This window comes from Prosopis cineraria, unplaced genomic scaffold, assembly GCF_029017545.1.
Source record: "Prosopis cineraria cultivar Desert tree isolate PC_DT_omini unplaced genomic scaffold, ASM2901754v1 PC1, whole genome shotgun sequence".
In the NCBI taxonomy this organism is placed as follows: Eukaryota; Viridiplantae; Streptophyta; class Magnoliopsida; order Fabales; family Fabaceae; genus Prosopis; species Prosopis cineraria.
Window position 1 is genome coordinate 51,656,675 of NW_026555332.1, and position 9,207 is coordinate 51,665,881.

General features: G+C 30.3%; 1 long non-coding RNA gene across 1 annotated transcript; it reads left to right on the forward strand.

Moving 5' to 3' along the window:
- LOC129313088 (uncharacterized) lies at positions 1-1,795 on the forward strand. The gene is made up of 3 exons (XR_008593857.1): positions 1-284; positions 951-1,016; positions 1,565-1,795. It is a non-coding gene; the product is annotated as an uncharacterized LOC129313088 (long non-coding RNA).
- Positions 1,796-9,207: the final 7,412 nt, after the last annotated feature.

The window sequence follows — 9,207 nt, forward strand, 5'->3', positions numbered from 1 at the left end:
GGTTGTTGTTTCTAAGTCCCACATTGGTTAGATGAGGGAAGAGAAGAGGTGCCTTCATGTATAAAAAGGAGGGGGTGTGTGCATTAGGAAGCATGAGAGGCTAAGATGCAATTTAGAGAAAATTGCAACTTTTGGCCCAAAGGTTTGAATAATTAAATTCAAACCTATAGTTTTTTTTAATATAATTTTGGGACTCACAATCCCATTTTTATATTATTTTTCTCTCTTCCTCTCACGTTGCTCGGCGTTTTCTCGCAAGGGGGGATTATTTTCTTTTTCTTCAGGTATGTTCTAACTTTCCTGTTTAGATTAGCATTTAAAAATTTATTTAATTACAAAATTAATTTTATAGTTATTTTCTAAATAATATTAGCTTTCTAGTGATATGATTATTTTGTAGGATAGAGTAAATATTTTGATTAGGATTTTTCTATAGGATAGTTAATCTGATGATATGATGGATTAAAAATATAGGTTAAAATTCTTAGGGATATAAAAAATATTATAGAATATTTTTTTTAAGGTTGAAACTCATGTTTAAGAATTTTTGAGTTAAAATCTAGATCTATATGGTTGAATTTATGTGGAATCTGAGACGTAGGGATAAACCTATGATTATTAAATATTTATTTAAGTATGAATAGGTATTTTTGAGGTTATAGAAAGGTGATTTGAGGCTTCAGGATAATTTTAAAATTTTTAATTTATTTTTGGACGAATTTTTAGAATATAGAAGGATGAAATTGTGATACTAGAAGTGATTTGAGGATAAAAAAAATAGTTTATTAGGGTACGAGAATTTTAGAAAAAGAATTTGGGAAGTTAAATGAGGCATAAATCTTAAATTAGTGTTAATATGGATTATAGATCTAAGACTTTCTAACTATTTAAATTAGAGTTATTTATTTTAATGTAAAATTAATATATAGTATTGTGAAATAATTATGTAGATTATATTGACAAAGATAGTGGTGAAAAAGGAGTTGTGAAGGGGAACTTGTTATTCAAGACACAAGGTAACCATTATTAATGTGTTGTGATGAGTGTGTTTGTGAATGGTTATGTGTTGTTTTGTTGTTTGGAAAAATTATGAATTATTGAAAATAAATACTGTATATACTTGTTTGAAATTATTGCCAAGTGGGTTAAAAATTTATTTTTGTTTATCATGATGAGATATTATTGTTCGGATATATTCCTGTTTGGATATTTGAATGATGCATGACTTGTCAGGGTATTTTAATGTATGGTGTTAATGGGAATTTCTGTTCGGTTAATTATTACCACGTGGTAAGCCCTCATTGGACCCAATGAGTGGCGTGTCGCTTGGTCCAACTCACCTTTGGCCGGGTGATTTGGCGTCCGAGCATGGTGAAAGGAGGATATAAGGTGCAGTCATGCAATTAAATACTTGTTCGGTTTGTTTGAAAATATTGTTCGGTTAAATGTTTTGTGTGCCCACTTAGCAATCGCATGATTAGTTACATCCGCATGCATCATTACATATTAATTTTTGGTTACTGGGACTTTTAAGTCTCATTCCCCGTGGTTAATATTTTTACAGGAGCGAATCCGGCCGAGAAAGCACCAGAGGTGTAATTATGGTGTATGAGACACTATCTTTTACGTTACCTCTTATTTTGGATTATACAATGTATCTTGTGCCAACTTAGGACATATCTTGTCTATGGAGCATGTAAACTCTAATCCTTTTTATTAAATGCATTTATATGTCCAAGAGGATTATGTCTGTCCCTTTGATTCATGACCTAATTTAAATAACATGTTATGAGGATCATGTCTGTCCCTCATAGTTCTAATTGCTTTTTGAGATATTTTAAGACCTGTGGTATATTGTCTTGGATGTATCATGGTAGAAATTTTTCTACCATGATAAGGGTATGATAAGGGTTCAATGAAAAAAAAATGATTTCTTAAATTAATAATTTGCGAAAAATCGGTTTGTAAATTTGAGGGTGTTACAACTTGAACCTTGTTCCTACATGACCCGATCAATTCGATCAGGCACTCGCCATCTATTTTCATTGTTCAACTCTTTGACAACATGAAAAAACTAAAAGCTCTGCCCTCCCTTTCTATCTATCCAAGGGATGGAAGGGCAGAGGCCTTTGGTGTCCCCTCCAGTCAAGAATTAGGGCCTCACAATCAATAGCCAATATGCTTTTATCTCATGCCTTTCTTCATGATATGTCCAAGGTCCAATATTGAAATAATTTCAGAGGTTTTCCTTGACTTTGTCGGTGTCAACAAACAATTCGAAATGCCTCGACTTTTTTAGAACAGGTTCGAGTCAAATAGCAATGATTTGAAGCACTTCTTTTTACACTATTTCGAAAACTTAAGGACAAATTGTTGTTAGAATCCAAATAAAAATAAACTGAAATGAATTTTTATTAATTTAAAATTAATTATTATTAAAACTTAAATAAATATTTATTGATAAAAAGCTAATCGAATCAAATCAACAGATATTCATTCGACTATTTAATTTTTGATAATATTTAATTTTTAATTAATATAAATTTCATTTAAAGGTTGTTAATTACTATTTTTTTCAATCATAAATGAACTAAAATTGGATTGGACTAGTCCTTGATAGTTAACAGTGATGAGTGACGTTATTGACAACTCACTGGCAGCATGACTTTATGTAAGCTGCAAACTAGAACCAGTAATCTATGGTGATTTTTTTTGTTTTACCACATCGAACCTGCATAATAAATGGTAATAGGGACTCTCTACTTTTTTTCTCTCAATTTCCCTCCACTTCCCCCATCCCCACCATTCATTAATTTTATCATTTAAAAAAATTATTTAATAAAAAATTTTAAATGATGAGGATGGGGGAAGTGGAGGGAAACAGAGGGAAAAAAATAAAGAGACCCTGGTCTCATAATAAACACCATTAGTATTAGAATGTGTGTGTGTGTTGCCTATAATAAATAAAATATTTGAGTGCGAATCCTGTGCATTAATTGACTAGTTAGCTGTAATTATCAAGGTTCGACTTGCACTTGTGTGTATATATATAGAGAGAGAGAGGGAAAGTTGCCGTCCAAAGAACTTTGCGCTCACATGGTCACATGACTCAACCCATCTTTGTTCAGCTCAGGTGCATGTCATAATTCACATAGTTGTTATCCAAAAATCTATTTTAAACAGAGTGACATTGTAGCATTGAAGCACAATAAAAGAAAAACTTAATTATCAATTCTTATAATTTCATCTGATTATACTTTTAATCCTTGTAATTTTTTTTGACGTTTTAAGTCACTATGGGGATAAAAGTGCTGAAAAAACTAAAAAATATAGGGATCTAAAAAAAACAAACGTCTCTTAATCTTTTTAAAACTATAAGAATTAAAAATATTAAAAAACTACCTAAACTAAAAACAAAATCTAATAAAACTACAAGGACAAATGAATGTGTTCTTCCCACAATAAATAGTTAAAAAAATAAGGTTAGTATGATCTTTGATCAATCTAAAGCTGATTCAAGTTAAAAAGGCATGGTGATATGTGGATAGATAGTTAATTTTTTTTTAATCTTAGAAACTGTTTGCCCTCCCTCTTCTCAGAGCTTACCCTAAGGTATCTCTGAGGGGTGGAGAGTGGGATCCTTTCGAACCTAATTTACTTATGATAGAGTAAGTTAGTAGTATAGTTATCCCAAAGCCTTCTCGAGAACATATGTTGCCCTCTTCTTTGTTTTGTAGGAAAGGTTGTGGGATTAAACCTAGGTAAGTGCGTGATACGCCAAGCCTATTGAAATTTTAATCATTAAGAAGACTTTAGGATGGCTATATTATTAGCGTACCCTATCCTGAATAAATTGAGTTCTAGAGGGTATCACTCTTGACCCCACCAAGAACACCTAGGGGATGAACTATGAGAAAAAGGAGGGCAAACAAAAACAATAATTAAGAAACATGACACTTTTCATTCATCTTTACATATTTTCATTTTCTACAGGGCCCATTTGTTTTGGCTTTTTTTTGGGCAAAAAATCACTTTTTTAAAAAAATAATCACTTTAAATTATATTTAAGGTATTTGTTTAAGATTTTAAAAATAATCAGAATTTAAAAAAATTATATATATAATTATTTTGAAAAGCTACTTAGAGTAGCTTTTAATAATAAGATATGCTGTAGATGTGAGAAAAAAATCAAAAAAAGCATGGTGGAGTTCACGCTAAAATTATACAAGACAAAAGTAGTCATTCTTTTTAAAATCTTCTTCCTCAATGTCTTCGCCAACTCTAGCAACCATCATTCACCTCCTCCTTCGCTTGGATGAGATTAGTCCCGTCTCCTAGCTTTGTTAAAGGTTCGATTTATTATTTTGCTGCCTGCTTTGTTAAAATTTTTCCATGTGAAACACACTTACAGCATCCCATGTTGTTTTCCTTGATCATCAACATCTCCCTGGAAATTATAGGAGTTGGGTGGTACCACTAAATAGAAGAGACGAAAAAAGTGATGCTTGTATGATAGCTTGAATTTGACTAGTTATGCTTGAATTGCGTATGTATCTAGATGAGCTTGACTAATGAATGTAGGGCCTCTCTTTTATCTCCTATTTCCTATACTCGAACGTGGGTTCCTTGCAAAGTGCAATATATGTACACACACTTGTATATTTGGCCATAACAAAGTCTTATATTCGAAGTAATATAAATAATTTTATAAAAAAAAGTAGTGTGAATAAGTATGCCTAGGAAGTTGAGAAAATTCCTATAACCAATACATTTGAGCTACGGAAAAACCTTTGATCCCTTTTTGAACTAAAGGATGTTCTACTAATTTTATCCTGCCTAATATCTCTTTACATATATATATATATATTGATATTGTAAACATGTTTATTTTTTTTTCATCTATCTTTTTCTTATTTTTATTTTTTATCCCTACTAAATTTAATTGATGTGCAATTATATTTTTTTAAAATATTAAAATGGCACCCAAAAAAGATATGAGAGGTTTTGAAGGAGATAGAAGAGATAAGGCAAAATGGGATGATAATAAAACTGAAATATTTTTAAAATATGCGTCGAAGAGATACTTGCAAAAGATAGACCAAATAGACATTTTAATAAAGATGGATGGAAGAACCTTATTGATAAATTTTATGAGAGAACAAGGTGTACTTATGATTGCACACAATTAAAAAATAGATGGAATGCTTTAAAAAGGGACTTTAGATCATTTACAAGGTTGGTTAGAGAGGAAACCGGTCTTGGATGGGATCATGAAAAACAAACTATGCAAGCTCTTGAGGAATGGTGGGCTGCTAAGAGTAAGGTATGATTGTGTTTTGATTCAAAATATAATTTTTTACTTACAAGATTTATTTATTTTTTTAAACTTAATTATAGGAGGATCTTGAGATTTTGAAATAGAAAAATGGGGACATAAATTCTTAGATTTGCAAGACAAGTGTTTTGATGGCACAGTGGCTATAGGATTAGCTCTTTTAATTTCATATCAAAATTCCCCTTCATATGAAGGAACTAAAATTCATAACGATGATGGTTGTGGTGAGGGTATTGAATATAATGAACAAAATCTAGCCAGTGAAGATGATGTAAATAGCTGTGAAGTTGGTCAGGAAGCTTAAGCAAATGTAATTCCAAACCCTTTCAACAAAAAGAGGAAGAAGACGAGTGAAGGAGAAAAAAAACTTGGAATAGTTGAAAAACTTCAAAATTCTCTTGATCATATTCTTGAGATCAAATATCAAATGCTACTATTGGTGGATCAAAAAATCCTTTTAGTTGTGATGAGTGTTTATCAATGTTAAATGAAGTTCCAAACTTGGTAAAAGGAACAAATCAATATTTCTTAGCTGTGAGAATTCTAGCCAACGAAGAAAATAGGATACCATTTTGTCACTTTATGGACAATGATTGGGAGATGACTATCAATTGGCTAAACACTTTCACACACAAAGACATACCGCGTACCCATTAATTAGACTTAATTTACATGTCATTTTTGGTATGCACAGAATTCATAATATTGCATATGTTTTTATATTTTATTTGATTCATTTAACTTGGGGAACATTTTGGTAGTATTTATTCAAAATCATATATTTTTGTTCAAATTGTATTGACTACATTTATATTTCTAGGATGATTGATAATTCAAACGTGAGTGATGACGATTTCACAATGGAAATTGAAGTCCAAGCTATTTATAAATATAGACTTCAAAGTGCAGTGAATTTAGCTTCCTTTTTAATTACAAATCATGTGTTAAAGTATGTTGTGAAAGAAAATAAAACTACTTCAATTCTTTCCGATCATAGGTGGCTAGTGGAGTTGATAAAGGGAAATGATAACAAGTTTTTTGAGCAATTTCAAACGAGAAAACATGTGTTTCAATAGTTGGTTTAGGTGTTAACCAGTAATTATATATTAACACCAATCAAACACATTAGAGTGGATGAAAGTATTGCTTTATTCTTGTATATCATAGGTCAAGGAGCTATATACAGACAAGTTCAAGAATGATTTTAACACTTTGGCCAAACCATTCACAGCCATTTCCAAAGAGTTTTAACAGTTATGTGCAAGCAAGGCAATCATGTAATTAGGCCCATTGATCCAATGCACATTGCTACTTCTCAGCATATACAAGATGACAATTGATACCGGCCATATTTTAAAGACTGCATAAGGGCAACAGATGGCACTCATATTGGCATACATGTCCTAGCAAATAGGCATGTATCTTTTTATAACAAGAAAGGATATATGAGCACAAATGTGATGGCTGTATGTGATTTTAATATGTGCTTTACATTTGCATTGTGTGGTTGGGAATGATTTGTTCATGATGCATGGTTGTTTACACCCTTCATAAACGACATTTACGATTCCCTTGTCCTCCTGAAGTTTAATATTATATAACTTGAGATATTTAAGTGATTTATAAATATTTATGCAATATTGTTTAATATATTTTTTTTATTTATGTATAGGTAAATATTATCTCGTTACTCAGGATATCCATCATTCAAAGGTTTCATAAGACCATATAGGAATACAAGGTATCATCTTGCACATTTTAGGATGTTCGTAGGTTCATACCAAGAGATTAAATATTTAATTTTCATAATTCTAACTTGAGAAGTGTTATTGAAAGAACTTTTAGTGTCTTGTAAGGCAAGATAGAGAATATCGCAAAATATGACCAATTTCAAGGTTGTTACTCAAATTTCTATCATATGGGTATGCATTACTCTCCATAGCTATGTTAGAAGAATGCATTCAGATGACTTGGATATTCTTCAAAATTTTGAGAATCTAAATGTGTTACAAGATAGAGAATTGTATTTAAATGATGGAGATGGTATTAATGTACTTGACCATGATGAATGGTGAGATTTCACACAAGCAGATGTCAAATACATAAAAGAAATAAGAAACACAAGCAGATGTCAAATACATAAAAGAAATAAAAAATGGTTTTATAGATCAGTTGCCAAGACAAATGTGTCATTAGATTTTTTTTTTGGTTTTTTATTTTTTTAACATCCGTAAAAACTTTGTCATTTACTTTGATGAATTGGAGTTTTGAATGATTTATTTTAAATAACATTACTAAAATATCTACACATTTATTAAAAAAACTTATTTTTATACAAATTCAAAGAACTTTTTCTTCTGAACATGTTTTTAAAATTGTACTTTTGCATTGGTTTATCCAAACAAGTAAATCATTTTTAAAATAAAAAGTGATTTTTTATGATTGTAACCGAACGCAAAATATTTTTTGATTTTTCAAAACCTCTACAAAATAAATTGGTTCTTATAGAATCTCTAAATTATCTAAAAATCACTTATTTTCTTAAACAAACAGACCTGTTATGTTACTATAAAAGAATATAATGGATTTAAAAAGCAAAGGTAAAAATGAGATGATAAGAATAAATAGTAAACTATATTCATAAAGGAGAAGGGTAATTTAATTCATAAAATTAAGAATCATGATTCATAATATTTTTAAAATGTGTGATGATTCTCATATTTGTAGTATATATTAATGGATTTTGTTATGTTTACCATGAGGAGAAAGAGTGATTTAATTGATGTTAATTTTTTTAATTTATTCCATTTTTTTAATTACCAAACAGATTGGTCTAAATTTCTTCCTTCCTTTCTTTCTTTGATAAAAGTCTAAATTTGTTTCTCATCATAGCACATTGTGTGACATAGGTTCAATTCACGGCACCCTTTTTTGTTTAGCAGGGCAAAAAATACGGTACAATGAAAGGCGTCAGTTTTTTCTATCATTTTAAAATTTAAAATGAAAAATAAATTATATAATATGTTTTTCGTCGCAATCAAAATATTTTTGGGGTGGATTAACGGTTTTTTGGTAAAACGGACTAATTAAAATGTGTAACTCAAAGTGTTTGTTTTTTTAAAAGAAAACATGTACCGAATTAACCCTCGAAAAAAGTGTATTAAAAAAAAACATGTACCGGAAACTGATATTGCACGGTATCCGTATCATTAAAGCCTGGCTACCCAAACCCATAAGAAACTTAAATTTACTGGGCCTAATGGCATGGTGATGCCGATACCGGCCCAATTTTTCCCATCCACGTCACCACACAACATTTCAGGTTGCATATTTTGCTGTATTTCTCTTTTTCTTTCTCTCCTTTTTGGTGGCATGTAAGTTTATTCAATAACCAAGTTTTACCCGAATTGTGGGATATTGTATGAGGGAAGGTATTTTTTAAAATCAAATCCAAGATTCAAGACGAGTAGTAACCAATCCAATTTTAATATATAGATATATATAATTTAATGATTTATTCTAATTTGTTATGACTCAAGGCGGTAAAATTATTCATTGCAAATGAATTGGATTATTTTAAATCAATAAAAAAATGTATCACTAAAACATTACATGCAGTAAAGCTCATATAGTATTGCAAGAAGACTACACATAAATCTTCAAAGTTACAGGTTGTAGATAAAAAATTAGATAGATTATTTTTTTTTTGGTGTGAAAAGGGAAGTATCATTAACTTAAAATAGAGCTGTACAAACAGTTAAAGCAAGAAAGTATTACATCAGTGATCTAAAAGAAAAAAAAATCTATAAATATGATTAACAATAGCTTTAATATGGGAAAGAATACTGTTCACAACAAAGGTTTCATCTATG